We start from the raw sequence: 22028 nt of genomic DNA, 5'->3' as shown, positions 1-22028 counted from the left end.
AAACCACAGAGGGAAGAGTAAAAATCATTAGAGAGGCCTACCTTGAGGTCGAAGGTGTGAAAGTCATGGAACATTCTCTCTCCTGAGACCTGTGACAGAGTGAGGGGGGGTTGAAACGTCAGTCATGATTAGGCCACAGTGCAATTACAGAGCAGCTCCTCTGACAGTGATTGATCAATGAGGAACTCCCTTAATGAAGACAAGGACTCTGGGCCTCCCAGGAGCAAATTGGCAAAAGTAAGTAGTGGGAATAGTGTCCCAGATTGCTAAGGTACTAAGAGGATCATCCCGTCTGGGGCAGCAGTTTATACAGGTGCATGTCTGCTTTCATACTGTTGGAACAGAAGTCAAACTGAAGTAATCCCAAGACTATCAAAAATTACAGGACGATTTTGTCCATCATGTCCACATTTTCATAAATTCCAGCATACTTAATGATTCTGACATTTGCGACAGGTTGACAAAGATGGGTTTTAGTTTATTTTCGTGCTTGATTTTTGATGATAATAACGATAAGGACTGGCCAGATGTGTTTAGCTGCACTCCAATGAGTTGCAAACTGATCTGTGGCGCTTTTAACTTTGTTGGACAAAACAGGATGAACTTAAGGGTCACTTAAACATGACTGCCTCAGTTGGACTGTTAAGTGCAGCCTTATTGTTAAAACACCAGAGAACGAGGAAAGCAGGCCCTTGAGGCAAAAGCTTCATGTGGCTCTGTGTTGAAATTTAAATTTTGATTTTACCCTGTAATAAATTCCCCAACATATCTGGACTGCGTTGTAGTCTGACCTACCATAAGGAGGGACACATCTGCTTTCTGTTCTATTCATGCCATGTACGCAGGTGAGGGGGGCGCTTGCCAAAAACAGCCGGCCCTTCGAGGGAGGCATCTGACTAGTGCTTCAACTTTCTTCTTCTCCAAACTTCACAGTGTGCACACACACTTGCCCAGACTTGCTAGCACACATGCACACATTTGATGAATAATAAAAGGGCAGACATTCACAGGTTGCATGAAAAAAATAAATCACATGTATTTTTGTCTGTATAGAAATAGAAAAGAAGTGTTTACAGAAGGTTGACTACATGACTCATATTGGTGGGGAACTGAATGGTGTACAGACTGGGAATTTGGCACATGTTTCACAGGAGTTACTAATTAATAAGCAGCACACACTGGAACACATGCTGCGTATTAATAAGTGCATGTGCATTTCACATAATCAATTTTTGTTAGTTTTGCTATTCAAGAGATGATAATTCATCAAATAAGTCATGTAAAATGACACATACTTCATGACACATACACAGATTCTGAAAATAATCCTGTAAAAGAAATTGCTCTTTGTGTATTTAGGTGATTGATTTAGAAATTGATTGCCAGTGGATGCAATGTCCCCATACAAAGGAGGCAACCTGATATGAAGTAATTTCTTTCATCTTTCTAGAAGCACAGAGTATTGTATTTGAGTGATTCCAAGCTCACAGTGCAGCTGTAAGTTCATACTGTACCCAACTGAGACTAGTTCAAACATGATGGCCTCAGCCTGCTATTTCTCTACTTGAATATCAAGATTACAGAGCTCAAAGTAATGAAAGTGGCAAAGCCAAACACCCCGGGAGTGCACTGTGTCATGCAGTGCTATTTTCCCAACTCTCTTAATGTGTGATCTTCCTTCTTTCAGTGTCTGCCTCCGCCCTCTCTCTCTCTGTACACCTTTAGTAGTTTTAATACGTTTCCATTAATTTCGCTTCATACTGCTACTTCTGTGAGCACTGCAGCTGCATCCTCATTTTACTGGCTTGTGTTACACTTTGCTTCTCATAGAAACCAAGTCCAGTCACTGAATGGCTAAACTCTAAACACACTTGTGTACATCAAGGTTACCTTTAGCCAGAGAGACGGAACATCTAAAGGACTACACCTGTGGATGGTTTGCATTTATGAAATTCATTCTATACATACATGAACATACCCACACATTTCACTATGTCTACTTTTCTAAGTCACAAAAGCTTTTTTTTGACTAATAAAACTTGTTGGAACCATTCAAAAATCTGCCTGAAAGTTTTTATTTCTAGCGTACTTCTGAATGTGTATTCACACAAGTTCAAGGTATGATGCTATCAGAGCTTTTCTGACACGACTGGAGATGTAATTACATTTTTAATACAGCAGAATCATTTTAAATCCTGTACTTTGACAGTGACCATTAGTCAAATCATATTTGGTTGATCCCCTCCTTATGAACTACAATTGCAGTAATTTACATTTGGTGTCGACAAGAAGGAATTAAGACCAAACAGAAGTGTCAGTTTTGATTCTATTTATTTCCAACCTAAGAATATGGCCTATTTAGCTTTCATAGCTGAAAATGACATTTTCTATTCTTTTCTTTCTTCTTTAACTTTGCTCTCTCTCTCTCTCTCTCTCTCTCTCTCTCTCTCTCTCTCTCTCTCTCTCTCTCTCTCTTTGTCTAGCTATCTATCTCCCTATAACTCTAAGTGACTGAGGATGGGGTGAATTTAATGATTTCATGTTAACAGTGAAACGGGTCCTTGAGAACTTCAACAGCTGAAAAGAGCAACCATTTGGCGGGCGGACCTGCTTGCCTCAGCACTTAGAGGCACACGTTTAAACGTTCGGCTTTCACCCGCAATGGCCCACAAGAGGGACGCCTGAAGGCGGTTGGGGGGAGGCTTGATGCTGAGGTCCTGGGGAATTGCACGGTCATTCATCACATTAATGAGTCATGTCACTTTATTTATAAAAAAGGGAGACTTTTTGTCTCTCATGGATGGTACCCACTATCATGATGCGGCATTCTGTTAATGTTGCCTGAAGTTAATCGAAAAAGGCAATAAAAGAATGAATCTACAGTATCCCAGGTAGCCAGCTGAGTCGGGCTGATTGCTGCTGAATATCGGCACACTCGGTTGTATTCTGACACCAGAGATCCAAATTTGGCTGGGTTTTTGGGATGCGGACATGGGGCGATTTGGGCTCAGAATCAGCTCCAGTTATTAACACTAAAGCTTTCGGCCCAAGGCGCCCCATTCATCCCACCTGCAGCATTAGTCTTTGAAACCAGCTGTGCCAGATTTGGGTCATGGTTGGGCCAGGCAATTTTGGCTAACTTGGGAATGTAAAGTATTCGGGTGTTTGGTTTGTATTCGAAATGGAAAAGGGTTTGCTCTTTTATAAAATGTACTAGCTCATAGAAGCTCAACATATACAGTAGTTCATAGTAGTAGTTCTTAGAAGTTATACATACTGTAGCGCTAGCACCCCACATGGTGGTAAAAGGTCAAGGTGTTAGATCCCATTCCTGCCTGTGGATATACAGTGAAACAGCCTTGGTATTGGTTAAGCACAAAGTCCAATCCAACAGTTCTGCAAAGTCAGTCCCAGCTACTGTTCATATCATGCTGGTGTGCTATTATCACTAGCTTCCTCCCACACTTGGATTGCCTCATGAAAGCTCTGATACAGACAGGGCAGGAAGATTTAATTAGGAGTGTGAGAATATTGGAACTCTATGACATTTTTCTTTGCCGAGGAAATCCAAATCTGCGATATTACCATTTCAGGGGTGAGCGGATTTAAAGCACGATGGACTGATAAATTTCAGGACAGGCTGAAATAGATGAATCTCAAGTTATTTACCCTTTTTAATTGGAAATGTCTGTCACAGGGCAGCAAGCCGAGTCCTCTTCCAAGCCATTATCTGTCTGCCTTGATCATTTGCAGGTATTTTACGGAGAGTGATGTGCAGAGTGTCAACGGTAGCTATTGCATTTATTCCTGTTGGATTTTTATAGGCTTGAAAATACAAACGCTGAGGAGTGAAAAAGCTTGCAAAAGATCAGCTTGTTAATCAAATCACTACATTTACTGTTTCTCAGATTCACAGATGACAGAAAAGCCAAATAGTTTAATTCACTTTTAAACTAAACTCTTAAGTTTGACAACCCCAGTGGAGTTCATATGATTAATCTGTCACCAGTTGAGCTTCAAATTTACTTTTGTGACTAGCTTACTAGCAAGAACTGTGTTTTCAATAGACTTAAACAAGGTTCCTTTTAGCCAACCCTTGGGCTTCTCTCATAATTGCTCCCCAGGGTCCTGTCAATAGTTTCTACCTGCTCTTGAGCTCTCATTCCCGGGCTGTCATCCTGCTCACTGCCTGTCTGGGCCCCTTAGTGACACAGAAGCATCAGAGGATGAGCTCTGTTGAAGGATATAGGGCCCTATGAAATCCGTTTTATTTTTTTTCAAATTCCATTTTATTTTTTTTTCAAATTCTGTGTTTTCGGATTTATTTTTAGCCCTTTCGGATTTTTCGGATTTGCTTGTTTTCTTGTCACTTCTAAGCAGTATTGACCTTTAAAAACTCCCAATTCAGCTTTTTTATTTAAGGGACCGTTCGGTATTTATGGAATGGACCTCCGGAGGAAAATAGGGGAGGGTCATGTCGCTTTATTCTTTGTTGATGGGAGGGTCAGCCAATTTTTTTTAGTCTAGGGGAGAGGGTCACCCAACTTATGTATTAATGAGAACAGCAAAATTTCAAAGTGGCTTGTTTGGTGCATATTTATCCATGTAGCTCCATGTAGCTCTCTCAGTCTCGGCCCCTATTGCTAGCAGATGGGTCCCTCCCTGTTTAGTCAGCCAGACAATTTGAGCTGTAGCTTTAGAGACCGGGATTTCCCAAACTGAATAAATCCCGCTCGCACATATAAACACCAAACTGCTTTGCTAGCTCCATCGTGTTGTAACCAAGACATCCGCTGAAAAAATAATTTTATTCATTAGCATGATTGCCGTACTGTTTAGTTCAAAAACATCCAAAACACCGTACGAAAACATAGCGGACCAGACACAAGCTTTTATTTTGAAATGTCGAAGCTCGCGGACAGCACCAGAGACGAGAGGTCTCCGGGCTGCAGCCATACCCGACTCAAATATCCTTTCGGTCCTTGTGATTATTTGTGAAATTGTGCAAACGACAGCCTTTTCAAGGCATTTGAGAAGGAAGGAGTGGTAGCATGCAAGCTCCCAAATTGACGTTCGTCTGAGAAATGGAGTTTTGGATAATGTTCAGTTTCGGCAGCTTTACTTATGCTAAAATATACAATGACTGAGGAAGCCTAGTGACGAGTCCATAGCAACCAGTGTTGAATTTGTTATTACCCAGTGTCCTTTGTTGAATGGTCTCAATGTTTTATTGTTTTATTTCATGTGAATCAAGCTAATTGGATGCTCACCTCAGAGATGGGGACTCGAGTCTGAGACTCGGACTCGAGTCGCACTTAAGTCGCACAAACAGCTGACTTCAGACTCAACCTAAAAGACTTCAGACTCGAGCTTCGAGACTCGTCAGCAACATGTTTTCATGCAATTATTGCTTTTTAAATCTCAATTTATTCATGTATTTCTATTTTCTTTTATTGGCGCATATTGGGGAAACGTATGACGAGCTGCATGTCCCCTGCCCTTTGCCATAATGTGCAACGTAACGCATGCGTTATGCCTTATGCGCGCGCACTCACATATAAAAAAAATACATTGACGATGGCGACACCAAGTCCTCCCGGAGTTGTGCCTTTTGTCATTAGTTTTGCTTTCAATAACTTTGTAAATAGTGGCAGTAAGGCAACAGCTACATGCAAGGTGTGTGGCACCAGATCAACAACGTCGAACTTCATCAGGCATCTCAAAACAGATCCAAATAGATCAGTCACTCACACACTAATGTGAAAGAGATGTTACATTTAGCATATATCGTCACAGGTAACAAGCTAACCATCGTAAAGTGGATGGCACATTGTATCTTTATAGCTAGTAGTTGCTGAGGCTCAGACATCCATGGCGCACAGGAGGCGGGACGCACGGATCCATCTCCCCAGGAACAAACGCTGTGTCGGGGGGGGTAAACTCATGATGCGTAATTGATCCCGTGGATGATTTGTAGGCTATTAAGTGAACAAGGTGTACCCGGTCCACCAAACACTGGGACGTCTTGACTGTCTTAATTCTGCACATATTTCTGTTGCTATAGTCCTATTTACTATTTCATTATTTCATCCATGCGTGGCGCAGCAGATCCGTGCGTCACCTGCCGTGGAGACGCTGGCCTCACTAACCTCTCCTCCTCTGAGTCGGATCTCCCTCGCGCTGGACTCTTTCACTGAGCGTACTAACAATTAGAAAATCAATGTCATTACATCAGTGAGTTCAAACTGCTTATTGTGCGTAATTTGGACTGACACTGAGATGCATGTTGTTCTGTAACTGGTGTGGCGCTGCCACTTTTCTCTTGATTTCCACTTCGACATTAGACTTTTTTTGAGTGAAAGAGACGTTACATTTAGCATATATCACCACAGGTAACAAGCTAACCATCGCTAAGTGTTGTGCTAATGCTGGGAACAGGCAGATTGTATGTTTATAGTTGTATCCATATGATGTGACAGACTTAGGTTAATATTTCACCAGGTCCGAGGGCCAGAGGGATGTGTTAAGTAGACCCCATAAAGTTATCCTACAACTGATTTTGATACTGTACTGTATGGATGGTAGTTACAGGATATGCTTTGAATTCATAAGATTTGAAAATACAGTGTTAGGGACAGATCAGATGGCCGGAGACTTGAGACTTGACTTGGACTCGTGGCAAAAGACTTGAGACTTGACTTGGACTCGAGTTCAAAGACTTGAGACTCGACTTGGACTTCCAAAAACATGACTTGTGAACATCTCTGGCTCACCTATAACAATGTTGAGGACACTGCAATCTCGGTTGTCAGAGGTTTCGTCAACAACAACGAAGATTTTCTTTCCACGGATCTCTTGCAGCACTTTTTGCGTGTTCTGGTCAAAGACCCGCGGCAGGTGGGTCTGCCTGAGGCTGCTGGCGTTTTCTGGGAGTTCGCCTTCCTGCTTGCAATGTTTAACAAGAAATGGACGTATCCTCTTCATTTTCTCAAGCGGTATGTAAGCTTCAGCAAACATTGCAACAAAATCTTCCACAAACTCATGCCTTGCATCTATTGATTTTGTTGTTGCCTCAATGGTAACCTGGAGGGATTTGCCCGCTGTGGATTTAGCTTTGTTCTTGAGATGAACTTTTGATTTCAAATGGTCATTACATTGCGGGTCCAGTCAACAGTATGTTGACAAAACAGTTGTTGTCCAGACTCATAGTAGTCGTTGGGGTACTGTTCAGCCTGGTATTTAGCAGTCAATTGAGAGTTTCTTAATTTTTTCGCCACCATTAGCTTATGAGGAGCCACTCGCTTCGATATTTTTTTTTCCCCACGCAACAAACTCACCAGGACGTATGGTTACTAGGCAACATGTTTAACAATGCCATTTGGCCACGGTTTAGGTAGAGACCTTTCTAAGCTTGTTGTTTTAAACTGAAAAATGAGAAGTAAAAAAAAAAAAAAAAAAAAGTTTATTTAAATATATATGCAAATTCTGTGCGATTCCGCGTGTATAAGAGAGTTCCGTTTTCATGTGTAGATTCCGTGATTCCGTCTGCGTTTTCCGCATCATGGAAATCATAGGGCCCGAAGGATATCTCTGGCTCCAAAGGAAGACACCACAGGGACACTGCAAGCCCGGTTTATGATGTCACACTTTGACAGTGGCGACTACTTGAGCTCACAACTGTTGGCTGTAGCCTGCCCAGGGACTGTGAGTGTTTATGTGGGGTTGGGCACCATTGTGTATTAGCACGAGTATGTGTGTGAAACGCTTAACTAAAATGAGATCCAAACCGATATCCAGGGAAACTGCCAAATATAATACTCTTTACAAGGACCGTTTTGCTGTAAGCACAGAACATTCTTAGACTACACTGAGAATCATCACACAAAGAAACAAATGTGCATTCTCTACCAACAAACAATTCAATGATCTCATCTCTTATTCATACAGCCCTATGAATTTTGACAGCACCAATGTCTGTGCTAACAAAAAAATAATACCATAGCCAACCAAGTCACTCTAGTCTGCATTTGTCCCAGCAAAAAAAACAGCCGACAAAACCCTGATTTAAGCTTGAGTAGTAATACAAACGTTATCCACCTCTAAAGCAGTAGCTGATGTGATTTGACCATGACAGTACTAAAAGCAACACTTTTGCTGCAGTCTTCTACCCCCACGAACATGGATCTCGTGTGACTGCACATTGGCTGCCTGTCCACAGTGTCTAGCAGCAGCACATAAAGGCTCATTTGCACCATCTGCCAGTGGAGGTGACAGGGGCCACTCAAGTGCCAAGGGGCTATTGAAAAAAAAAAGTACAGCTGCCACAATCTACCTGCTCTTCTGCTTTGCTCTCTATGGAATATGTCTTGGTTAAATTGGTCTTTTGGTGGCTTTTGAAGGCCAGCAGTGATGAAAGACTGAGACATTGTGTGGTTGCACACAGTCTCAGCAGGGATTAGCACTTGTTAGCTAATGTTCTGAGCTGTTTGTGGTGACAGGAGGTTGTGGGAAAGGTCTGCTTTACTTAGAGTGTGATTGCACTTGACTGCTATACTGTATAGTGAAGCTAAATGGGCAGTATTTCCAGGAGGAATGGTGTTTAGCCACGCTAGAAGTATGGATGAAATATCTTAACAACTATTGAAAGGATTGCAATGAAGTGTTGCTTCCCTGGCTGGCAGGATGAATCCTAATGACTTTGGTTATCCCCTGTCTTCTCCTCAAGCACCACCACGACGTTGACATTCTTATTTTTTTGTGAAATGTCTCCACAACTATCAGATGGATCGCTATGAAGTTTGGTATAGATTTTCATGGTTTCCAGAGGATGAATCCTACTAACTTTGGTGATAACCTGCATTTTCCTCCAGTGCCACCATGATGTTGACATTTAAGTTTTTAGTAAAATGTCTCTACAACTGTTGGGTTTATTGTCATGGTATTTGGTGCAGACATTCATGTCACCCTCAGGATGAATTCTAATTACTTTGGTGATCCCCTGATGTTTTATGTAGTGCCACCATTAGATCAAAATTGCAATGTCCAGTACTTTAGTTTATGACCAAATACCTACAAAACTAATGACGTTCCCATCATAACTGTGAGAATGTCAGCATGCTGACACTAACATTGAGCTCAAAGCACCACTGTGCCTAAGTACAGCCTCACAGAGCCGCTAGCATGGCTGTAGATTCTTATTCTTGTTGTATTGAGATTCCTCACTGGACTGATTTCAATGCAGAATTTGATACATCTGTCACATCTTTAGTTCATTTGAACTCTAATTGTCAGTGTCAAAGAAGAGAAGAAGGTGTTCCGGTAGTTGCAAATGTACAACTAGACAGTTGTAGACAGATTTTGGTGTGGCAACCCCCTTTGTAAACTGCTGATGAAGCGAGGGATTCCACTTTGATGGTAATTTGAGCATAGACATTCTTAGACAAGGATATTTCATGAGGGTTGATTCTGTCCCTTCACATCTCTCTCAGCACTTCACACTTCCAGAAACTTCCTAACAAAGTTAGTGATCATTGGTGCAATGTGTCATGCTTCTGACGGTTTGATTGTTTCTGTGTTTTCCCATTCAGAGGAGCGGAGAGAAAAAGAGAGCTTCATGTGTTGCTCAAGGTCCTTTTAGATACTCCCCATCCCACATCTCCCCGCACAATTAATTTTATCTTTGGGGTATTATCAAGAGGGAGCCTGGCAAAGCAGCATGACAGAAAAAACGGCCCAGAACCCCGAGGCCCAGGGTGGGAATTAATCTGTTTGACAAGATCTCTCACAAACGATTTGCCTAGCTTTCCTTCAGTTGGATGTTGCCACTACCCTGCATATCGGAGGGGGTGAAGAATAAGCATGTTTCAAACATAATGCAGACTAAATCGACTTTAAACGTTGAAGTGAGCAGTGACAGGGTGTTGTTGATGTGTTTGAAACATAAGGAAAACATGCAACCCTTACAGGTGTTGGGTGTTAGGACAAACTTAGTGGTATGCCTGTCAATTGGGCATTAGCATTGTTCATATCAACAATGTAGCCACAATGATGAATTCCTATCACAGCCAGCTGACATTATTTTCTCCACAAAGCAGAATGCCGTCCTGAATCAACCTCCCAAAAATGGTTAGCCTTGTTCTTCTCACACTTTCAAAATTATTGACATCAAGCAGACGTTTGATGCATTATCTGGGATGCAGAAAATTAATCAAAGTAATGATTGAATAATTATCTCAAGTGCATTAATTAAGCAATGAACTCATCTTGAACAGCTGTCCTAGCTTCACCACTTAATCACTTGTGAGAATTACCAAACACAAATGGAGGACGCCGAGTGCATGCAATAATCTCTGCAAAGTGCATTGTTTACAAACAGTAATTAATATCACACCGTGTATTAGCAGGCTAAGTGACTGCAGTGCACTTCTATAATTGTACCAGAGAGAGTTGGGGTTCTTCCCCACTCTTGCTTCAGACACCTCTTGTTAAGACTGGAGACATAAGACTGAGTGCTAACAGTATAGGCCATATTCCAAAAATTCTACACAGATTCATGTCGTTTGTTATTCCATATTTTGTGGGTGCCATAATGCCAAAAACATATCCTCCTTCATCGCAAAATCTATGAGTTAACCTACAGAATGTCCTGGACATCATTAACCTGATAATTCATGCTCATCTCAATTTCTACCCACATACTATAAAATGGATTTATGTTTCTGCCTGAGAATATAACATAGTTCCCACTATATTTGTTGGCAGAGAACTGCCTAAAAAGTGTCAGTGAGCTCTCTTAGTGTCTCTTGAAGGGATAGTTGTACCTACGCCAGTGTGGGAGTCTGTGGCATTCTCTCGATGAGGTCATTTCGGGCATCACATAGACGGCTTTTCATGGTCCATGGAGCCTGACAGTCACAGCGGACTCAAGGAAATGGTCTGTGTGGGTCTGACATATGCGGGACCTATCTCCGACAGACTACCGTCTGGAAACATGAATGAAGATTGACAACGTGTAGCACCAGGTAGCAGACAGCCTACAAATTAACGAAAGAACCGTCACACGTCATATATGGTCTTTTATGGGATAAGTTATGATTTACTGATTACAATAACACTGCAGATCTGTAGTTTAGTTCAGCACAATGTACTGCTGGATTATGACACACACATTATTATAATATCAGTAATTACATGCACTTATTATAGCTTACATAAAAAGGTTCTTTTGTCCTAAGAATATAAAACCATTGTAGGATTCCTAATATGAAAAAGGATAATTAGCATATTCATTATGATTGTAATATCTTTCACAGTACTGTACCTTTTTAGGGAGGACAGTACCATCCGAGAACAAGTGAGATACTACAGTAATTAATATAAGCTTAGTGCAAACTGTGTGCCTCACTGCTTTTTCCGTCTTCTGAACTAAAATGGCCATGTATAATGACAACATAGAAAATGAAATGCCTCAGAGGTAGGAGATAATAAATACAGCGATGGTGGTCTTTTACTGTGCCAGACAAAGGTTACCGTTTAATTAATATAAAGTTGTGTATTCTCTATGTGTACATGTATACTGTACATTTTGACATGTAAAAATGTCTTTATTTAGAAAAATAAAATGAAAAAGTTATTTGTAAGATGAGGGTAAACAGTGTCGTTTATTCTAAAATTACATTTCTCATAGAATTGTCTTGAAAGCGCATTTAAACTAAAGAACAATAAAGAATTGATGAACATAACACTAAGCCTAGACAATGGACATACATCTGCATTTTAAGCCACAGTTTCTTGAAATAAAATGGCAACCAACTTTATCAATTAATAAAAGAAAAGCAATTATCTTGAATTGTGTCTTTGGTAGAACTCTGTGGATTTCAGTGAAAAAAAAAAGATTAGCAAAGTGAAGGCCTTTAATCGTCCTTGTGTTGTTGCAAGACAATTGTTGAAGCTGTTGTAGTTGCATCTTATTTGTTGCTTTTTTTCTTGCTTATTTTTCTGTCTGTCTATGTATATCATATTTATGTCACGCTGGTATAATACTCTTAATATCTTCAGAGAGAGAAGAGAAGAATTGCAGACTAAGTTTAAATTCCTCCAAGTGCGGAATCATTATGGGTTGATATGCATGTGTGTGTGTGTGGGGGAGTGTGGGGGGGTGGGTGCATGCATATGTATGTATATATAGATTTTGTTCATTTAAAAAATGGATCAACCATTTGTTTATTTTAGTTTTGAACTTTTTATTTTTTAAGTGTGTGTGTTTCGGATCTGGTTAGCACATATGCATTACTTTTGCTTATCTGTGTTCTTTAAAAGAAAACCTAATAAAAAGTAAATGACAAAAAAAAGAAAAACCTAAGTTTAAAGTACACATTCATTTTGTTGCTTGTCGCAAGGAAAACATCCAGTCACTTTGATCATTTTATTGTTTGTCCAAGCAGAGTGCTTTGTTGGAATCGATTTCCCTCCAGTATAATTGGTGTCATGCCTGGTTTGGCTAAATAAGCCATTACACCAGTAGATACGCTGGGAAACTAAAAGGGCATTGCTGACACTTTGCTTAAGAATATACTAAGCAATTACTTTGACAAAAAAATGTTTTGGGGCATTATGCAGTACTAAGCTCTTTGCACAATTTGTAGTAGTATTAATAGGAATTACTCACATTTAGTCGAGATATCAGTGATCTAATCACACGTCTGTGATTTCTGTGTGTTATTTGGTCTATTATATACAATGTCAACCATGTTATTTGCTTTTAGTTGTATTGTTTTCCCTGCAATTGTGCATAGTTCATGTAACATTCACATCACGAATGGCAGTAACATTTGCTGTTACCAAATTCTGCAATATATCATCTCGCTTTAACTTGTGTGTTTTTAGCAAACTTTTACTGTAATTGAAGCACATTACCAAAAAATGGGTTCACCTCTGATCAATCAGTCACGCTCAGTGAGAGTCTGTAAAACCCCAATTCAGTGTCAGCTATCCAGGGGAGCTTAATATATATTGTGTTAACAGAAACGTTCGAGGTTATAAGGTTAATATCTGGCAGTGACTACAATTCTTTATGCTATTGTAGCAGCACACCGTCTGTCTGTCTCTCTCTCTCGCGCGCTCTCTCTCTCTCTCTCTCGCTCTCTCTCTCGTTGTCTCTCTTCCACAATAGTGATATTGTGTGAGTGCACACTCACACAGATGCACACACACTCATGGCACTCTCTCTCCTCCCTTCAGTGTACAAGTTGCAGCACAGCCATCCATCCAAACCTGTAGACCATGAAATTAGGTTAAGACGTAAGGCTGTGAATGACACAGGTGTGGATACAAATGAGAACATCCGAATGAAGAAGTACAGATCCAAGACGGCTGATGCTATAGTGGTTATAGGCATTCAGGATTATATTTCACAGCTTCCTCCATTTTATTTAGCCCACTTTTCCTGTTGTGTATTAGTGGTCAAGACAGGGCATTAGCATACATGCTGGGAAGCTGTGCGTTAGGATATTAGGAGCTCTGTCATATTCCAAATCTCATTTCCCATAGAAAACTTTAAAGTCGCTCAAGCTTGTCTGCACTCCTCTACTCTCTTGTATAAATAGGAGCATTTCCTTTTTTCCTTTTTTAAATACATCCAGATTCTACAGTATTGTTCTTTTTAATAATTTCCCTGCATTTACGACTCAGATTTAAGAAATGACAAGGACAATGGCAATACTTGCAGCTCCTTTTTTTTTTATGACAAAATGAATGTACTAACTGTATCGCCAGACAGAACTCTGGTATTGGACATATCTGCTAAACCTGGGATTCAATGACAACATTCTTTGCCTTATAGACATCATTAAAAAAAGTATAGGTATGGTCACAGTTAAGCAACTAAAACTAAAGATTGTGAAACGGATTGATTGAAAGCCAATTTGAATTGTTTTTCTCTGGTATAATAAATAAGGGCACCAGGCTAACCATACTTTTTGCCTCACTATATAAACATCAAAGTATTTCCTCCAGTGGCACATTCAATAGAACATACAATTGCTGGGAGACTGGGCTGAATATCTGCTGCCTTTAGTGATACAGATGTAAACCAACATGGCGATATTAAGTGAATTGTGCATTGATCACAGTGAGGATGTCATGGAATTTCATTTAAATGTGGCATGAGCGAGTGCTGTGTGAAATATGAGTGCTAACATTTCACAATTAAAATGTACATTTTCTGATTATGCTATATAAAAGATTATGCTGCTTTTATACTGCTCAATAGGGATGAACAGTTATTTAAGGGAACATTATTTCATTAAGTGCAATAAACTGCTGATTAAAGGTACAGTATAGAGAGGCAAAGTAAATTAACTGTGTTCTGACATCCCAAATTTTGGCTGTTGCTGAACATGCTTGTTGATCGAGAGTACTGCATTAAGAAAGAAGTCAAGACCAATTGGTTAAAGATGATTGATTACATAAAGACAAGTCAATAAAGGTGGGTTTTTGGGAGTGATTTAAACAGTAGTAGTGATTTGGCAAGCCTAAGCTTCAAGCTGCACAGGCCTTTCCAAAGAGCATTAATGGCAAACCGGTTTTTTTTTTGTGTATAGTGGAGAAGTGAAGCTCCTCTCGATGTTCCAATCTTTTTTATTTTTTCCTTACATAATACAAGAGAGAGAGAAGCTGACGAGACAAACAATTGCAGTGCTGTTAAAACATCAGACTCGTAATCAAAGTGCTCTAGAAAGGGTCACAGCTTTTGAAAGCAACCACAGCTGGAGCTGGTAATGTGAGAGCACCATATTGACTATTGCTTTTACTATAATAGCTATTGACCTGTGTATCAGCTAGGCTTTGCTAATGTCTGCAGTCCTTCAAATCCCACTGAGTTCAAACATGAAAAGTTTCTGCTCCAATCGCCATAGATGTATATTGATGCAAAAGACTGCTGAGCACTTAAAAGGGAATGAAATATGTGCAATGGTGAATGTGGTATCAGGTGAATGTGATTTTGATTGATAGGCCCTTTGGGGCCATGTGGGGTGCACAAAAGAGAGAGTGAGGAATGAATTTGCCAACTAATGATCCATTCTGTTTTGAATTATGGTTAACTTGGGTATTCAAGATAGCATGACAGCGAGAATGAAGGGGTGGAGGTGTGATTGGAAATGGAATGTCAATCAAGGAAAACAAACCCTGTACACTACAGCTCAGGTTTAGCTAATTGCATAGGAAGGCTTCAGCAAACTGTGTTATATACAGTATAGTTCTATGTATAGCCTTATATGCATAGTCAGTATGAAATGAATAGACATGTGGCAAATCAGCTCATTTAATGTGTCAACTGTGCTTGTCTGCACGCACGCACGCACGCACACACACACACACACGCACACACGCGCACACAATACACATAATACATAAGCACTTGTGTGATGCCAAAGGGTCAAGTGGTTTTCATTGTGTGCTATGAAAAGTCCTGACGCTAGCTAATATTTCCTGATGTGTTCTTTTTATTTGCATACTGGGTGCTGCCTCAGCCAGCTTCTATTGTCAGAGCTTTCTATTTGAATGTCAACACTATTATTACAGCAGGTGATGCAACAGCAGGTGTCTCTCTGCCTGTGTGTCTCCTTGTGTCTTTGTGCCTCTCTCTCAGCCTCTCCTGCTTTCCTTCCCTCAGTTTTGTTTAACAGCTATCATTATATGCCAAATGGAATCCACTTGGAATCCACTATTTCTGCCCTCCGCAAACATCTGTATTTTTCTAGGCCTGACATTCTACCACTCTTTCCCATTCACTCTGTACTCCATAATAGGTGAAACGGAGAAAGCTCCTTGTTGCTGTCTTGCCTCTCTTTTCCTATTGTTTACAGCCAAAGCCTTGACAGTGTTGCTTCATACTTGCTTGGGGAAAATGGACACTTTGACATTTCACAACCTGAAATGTGGCAGCGCATGGTATTACTAGTAAACACTGTTCATTACTGCCTTGACAGCTGATGACCAAGATGCAACCTCTTGCAGCTGCCTCTGCCAAGACTGCACACAAACGGGACGTTCTAACTTCAAGATGCTCTGAGCGATCAAGGCTGAGAGGCTTTTCTATTTTCTTATCCTGTGCTCTTCTGTCTCCTTGTCCTTACTTTCAACCATGTAATCAAGTGCACTTTATTGCTGTCATGTCTGCATAGGTCTGACTATATTTTCAACTCGGCCTTTATTGATGTTGAGAGACTTCAGGGGTTTTGAAATGGGAAGGAAATGATGATAGATTACCTTTTAGAACAGAGAGAATGGCTAAATAAATACTTTATTTATATATATATTATAATTTGACTTACTATATATTGTAATAACGGAGCTCTCTGAACAGTAGCAATAACAAATGAATTACTTTAGCACATAAGTTACTGAAATATATATCCTTCAATATGAGGTTGGCATCATGAAGTAAAAGTTTCCTGTCAAAAGCAATGACGATTTTAGGATGAATCATTTATAGAGGTGTGACGAGATCAATACAAGAACAGCCTACTTGTAAACTGCTGCAATTAAATGCTTGGTTACGTTGTAATCTTGGTTCTCTGAGTAATAACTGTTTTTCCAGTCATGTTTATTAATTTAAGTTTTCTTTAAAATAGTGTTAAAATCTAGTCTCGTTCTCGTGAACCCAATCTTGTGTCTCGTCTCGTCTCGTGGGTCGTAACACGCCTAGTCACTTAAGTTGGGCCTATCCATAAGTCAGTAAGGTTTTTATTTGAATTACTTGTGAAATGTTTGGTTGTAAAATTGAATAAACATAAATGAATTCCATATCATTGGAGTATGTATTCTACCAAATGATTAAGACTCTAGCTGCAATTATGACACGGCTGTAAAAAGGCTCTTATTATACACAGAATAAAATGTAGCCTAGGGTCAAGTTTTTCTGTACTTCCTTATTCAAACTCAATCCCTAATTTATTTCTCCTTCATTAAGGCATTGCTTTTCTTCAGTTTGTTCAAAATGTCATTTTAATTCGGCATAGATTTGGCAAGCACACTTTTAATGAATCTGAAGTGGTTTGGATTGCTTAGATACTATCACTCCTTCATGATTTACAAGAGGGAGTAAGGTGATTTCATTTTCTTATACATTTTAATCTGCCCCTCCACTAACGTGCACAGCTGTTTGCCATGCTTACAGGAATACTTTAGGCTACAAAACATTCCCAAATGATTCCCAATTAAACGTGATTGTATGGAGGTTTTAGTGAGATTGGTTTATTAGTTAAATTCTTTGTCAATATGCGACAAAATTGATTGTAGAAAACATGACCCAATCAAGACCTATGCTTTGTGTCAATTTGGATACTCCTGTGAGTAGAATGCATGCCGTACACTGTGTACACTTTGTATTCATTTGTGTAGTGCGTACATTTTACAGGGTAGTGTTGACAGGGTACAGGCTTGTTTTCTCACTATCCAATTACAGTGTAGTGGTACATATTAAAAAAAGCACATGAACTTACATTTAAATAGTTTGGTGTTTGCTATTTTAATCGCAACCACTGCAGCTTCCTCGTACACCATTTTCACAAGTTTGAAAAATGTTGGTGGTCCCGTAGCTATACAGTATATAATGCAAATACAAAAAGAAAATGTGTATATGCAAGAGAAAAAGTGATGGACCCAGTATAATGCATGTGGTTACCCTATAAACCAAGAGAGATTATGTTTTGATATTTTAGCCAATCAAAGAGGAAAACAAGATTAAAGTTTTCTAACGTTTTCTTTCAAGATGATCTGTTTAGAACCTTAGAGTGCTGTAAATTGAAAATGAGAGTAATATGAACAAATTTTCAACAAAAAGGAAAGATTGCTAAGTAGCAATTAGATTTCTAATAAGATTGCTAAATAGCCACTTCTAAAAAAAGTAGAACAAGACATTTTCATTTTAAGTGGCCCAAAACAGACTGTGTTTATATTTAGTAGTAAATGGTTTTCATATTGGAAGTGTCCATACAGTAATTGGAACACGTATCCTCTTGATCTACACATTGGTTTTCAGCCTAATTTCATTTGTTTCCCATTTAGAAGAGACATTTCATATCTGGATAATGCAATTTGATTTTCTGGTACGGATTATTAACCATAGATTATCAGACTTGGTCAATAGTATTGGCGGTGTGTAGATATATTGTATTCAAGGCTAACCTGCTGCAAGGCTTAAGCGTAGTATACATTCTATTAAGGTTAAAAACATATAGAGTACAATAACCACACCTGATGCATTTGTTTGGATGAGCAAAATATCATGTGCTAATTATACCTATGGTAGATTTATGGGTGAGTTTTGAGATTTAAATAATAGATTTGACCATGAATTACTTGGCATTTATCAATGATGTAACCAATAACCAATCAGCGAAGTGCATTGATAATCCGTAGCCAAACATGATTCTGGGTGGTCAGAGTGTGTGAAATTTCTATGGTGATGATTTTGATGTCTGAGAGTAGACAATTGGACAGCTTGCACCTCTATAATATTCCAATTCAAAAACTAGAAGGGGCATACTTATAGGTCTTCTGCAACATAGACTATAATGTCAATTTTTAAGTAATAATATCATTAATTTTTACAAATGACTCAGTTTTTAAATGTATATTGTATACATATGGGAGTATTATAATGTATAGTAAATAATATATATATATGCTGCTGTCATTTGACCTTTGACATCATTGAATAGGCATACACCAGCCTATTTATTACATTTTGTTTCATAAATGATGTTATTAAGAACAAAGGAATGGTATGCAAAAACATGCACACTAAAGAAGGAAATCCACAGGTTGAGTCTGTATAATAAACCTGGTAGAAACTGAGTCTAGACTATGCACATATTATATTATGTTACATGTTCACCCTTGAAACTACTGTATATGCCCAAACTGTGCCTATGCCATTAATGTCAAATGACATATGAGTTTCATCACCGTAGAGATATGGAATCCATCTTGGCACAACTAAGCATTTTAATGATAGTCACTAATCTAATCCTTATCTGCAAAAATTTCCAGTTCAGTGGCTGAGTTTTTTCATATCCGGTGGGACTAGGAATGCCACTTTTTCTTCCCATCGAAGCAACAGCAATATTGCATGTCCTCTAAGTATATGCAAAGCATTTCCCATTTTCCTTCAACAGCACTCACTCAGAGCAGCCATGGCAAATATCATTAAATGCCCTGCTAACACCCTACCCCCCTCTACACACTCACACATATACAGTACACAAACAAACATGGTACAAACACGCCCGTCCCTTCACTCTACCCATACTCATTTTCCCCCTTCTTCTCTTCCTGGCTATCACTCAGTAGCAGTGCACGAGGGAAAGGGAGTGCATTGATCTGCCAAAGTGAGCAGCCATTTCACCGGGTGAGTCTGCGTGGCGCTCCTGTCCCTGAATAGGAATTGCTCATTTCACCTGGCTGCCTTGCCTTTAGCACACTAGTGGGAAGCCCTGCTAGAGAGGAACAGAGGGAGGGAGGGGAACAGTCAGGGCCCTGGTCAGGGCTTGGCAGGCAGCAGATAAGAGCTCCTTATGCTGCTCCATGCACTTACCACTGCTGCTGGAGCTCAGCCTCTCTCTCTCTCTCTCTCTCTCTCTGTCTCTGTCTCTGTCTCTCTCTCTCTCTCTCTCTCTCTCTCTCTCTCTCTCTCTCTCTCTCTGTCTGTCTTTCACACACTCACATGCACAGACGCATAGCTTTTCTCCACACATGTGAGGCACTAATAATAACTTTGGAGTTCTGGTGAGTCAGCTTTCTTTCCTCAGGCAAGGATAAAAGTAAAACATGGTGCCTTTATTGAGTCTGAAATCACTAACTGTGGAATTCCCAGAACAGGGCTTTAGCTCAGTCTGTATTCCATTCACTGCCAAGATGCCATGTGTCCACAAGATCTAATATTGTGTTGAAAGCAGGTGCTGATAGAGTGATAAACAAGCCAGTAAACTATTTATGGCATTCGTATGGAAGACATACAGTTATAGGAAATATGTAGTTCTAAAGATCAGAAGAGTTGTAGCTGGAAAAACTTGCCTCATTTCCATTCCAATATGGACTATGCATTTTTTTTAGATTTATTAATCAGGTGACAAAATGAAATGTTCAACATGTTCTTAAAAGTATGACGTTGCCAATTTTTGCTTTATTTACAACAATAGATATTTCATATACCAACTTTGTGTTTTTGCAATGAAGTTTATATACTACTTCTAATTTGTTTTGCCAAAATGGCAGGAAATGCAATAGTTGTCTGCTTTATGATAGCGTTTATTTCCAATGTGCACTGCATGCAAGACGTAGGGAGGTGGTCGTGGCGGATGTACAAGGTGCAGGACTTTGAAACTGGTTTAGGCAAACAAAAGCACCTGTGGCTTTCATGCCTCAAGTCGTTGGCAATTTTAGACCCTTTTTAGGGGGGCTCAAGCCAAACAATTTGTTTTTGTTTTTTAAACCAATTTTAGCACTTCAAGTTAGAGTTTGCAAACTTTTCTGTTAGTGACAGAAGACAAACAATTACAGATTCAAAGGGCTTGAAACAGGTTTAATATCCTGTGTTGCTGTCCCCGATGCTATGCACCTGTAACCCAGTCAATGAAAGGGTTAACAGAAACTTAGTTTTGGCCAATCGGAAGTGGTTGTGCCAGACTCCCGCCTTTTGGCTGAGTATCTGATCTGTCAGAGGGAGAGCAGGAGACGGTTGTGAAGTTTAACGTTGGTAGTCCCCAGAGAAGAAGTTGGTCATTTCATGGTGCAGATTAGAATCCAAATTGAAAAGTAAGCAACTAAAATTGCTGAATGTTAGAATATTGTGTCCAATTGGTCATTATTACTGTGACTTATAAAGTGTCAGGTTTAGTTCCATCATAGTGTTAATAGTGTCAAAAATCGTTAGCTGATGTTGTTGTTCAGTAGCTAGCTCAGAGATTATCAGATAATGAAATAACTGATTTGGCAGGGGGGAGGTTAACACTTCTGCAAGGCACCGTGTCACATTCTCATTAGGGGCTGAGCCCCCCTAAAGGTTTGATCCTAGAATCGCCTCTGCCTCAAGTTATACTTCCATTAAAAACAAAGTATTTCTTGCATAGACATTGGTTGCATATTGGTTGCCGGTTGCATATACATTAAATGCCTTTTGCATTAGTTAAAATTCATCAACACAACAGAAGTTAATTGAATGTTTTTAGTGCTCCCAGAATTGAAATATGGCATTTAAAAAAATCAGAATCAATGTGTACTTTTTAGTCTAAATTACCAAAATGAAAATTCTATTCATCTCCATTGTATAGGGGCAAAGATGGAAATGTCAGAGACAGATCATAAAATAATTAATGATTTGAGTGCTTCAGAGTTTTTATTTTAAAGACATCACACTTTTGGCCTTATTTGAGATTTATGCTGTTTTCTCAATATATCATGTCAACTAAATCTGTCTCTGCCAAAACTTAACCTGCATATGAGCCTTAAGCCTTCCAGACTCACCTGTCCTGCAGTGACCCCCCTACCCCTCCACCTCCCCATCCTGCATGTGTCCGAAACGCATTCCATCCAGCCACTTCATTCCCCTACTTCATCCTTCACATGTTCTCAGATTTATTTCTCTCGATCTCTCTACCCTGGTCAGCCCACTTCCCTCCCTCCATCTAACCTATCTCTCTGCTGCTCTCCTTGCTCAGTGACAGTCTCATCACACTCTATCAATCAGGCTTGTGAGGCCCGGGCGCAGTGCAGCACAGCATTGCACAGTCTTGGTCCCATCAATGCCAGTCAGTCTCCCTCACTCTCTCAGTCACTTTAAAAAGGTTTAGGTTGCCAGATATAGTCTGTTTCCCTCCCCGCCCTGCAGGTCAGGAGATGGGAGGGATTGAGCTGGAGTCGAAATTCAGCTTAGCACTTGATTTGATATCACTTGACATAGTCTCTGTCCTGTGCTCACTCTCAAAATATAAAAGTCCTCTTTTAAAGACAGATGGATATTTGGA

General features: G+C 39.8%; 1 protein-coding gene across 44 annotated transcripts in view; it reads right to left on the bottom strand.

Moving 5' to 3' along the window:
- LOC116039915 (receptor-type tyrosine-protein phosphatase delta) overlaps positions 1–22028 on the bottom strand; it is a 362263-nt gene that overhangs the window by 186722 nt on the left and 153513 nt on the right. For all 44 annotated transcript variants that reach the window (XM_031285065.2, XM_031285107.2, XM_035994140.1 and 41 more), the window contains exon 8: positions 42–89. The gene's annotated coding sequence lies outside the window, so the exon portion shown is untranslated. The remainder of the gene's footprint in view (positions 1–41; positions 90–22028) is intronic.

This window comes from Sander lucioperca, chromosome 17 (assembly GCF_008315115.2).
Source record: "Sander lucioperca isolate FBNREF2018 chromosome 17, SLUC_FBN_1.2, whole genome shotgun sequence".
NCBI classification, from domain to species: domain Eukaryota; kingdom Metazoa; phylum Chordata; class Actinopteri; order Perciformes; family Percidae; genus Sander; species Sander lucioperca.
The sequence above is the reverse complement of the archived record's forward strand: the minus strand, read 5'-3'. Positions and strand labels throughout refer to the sequence as shown.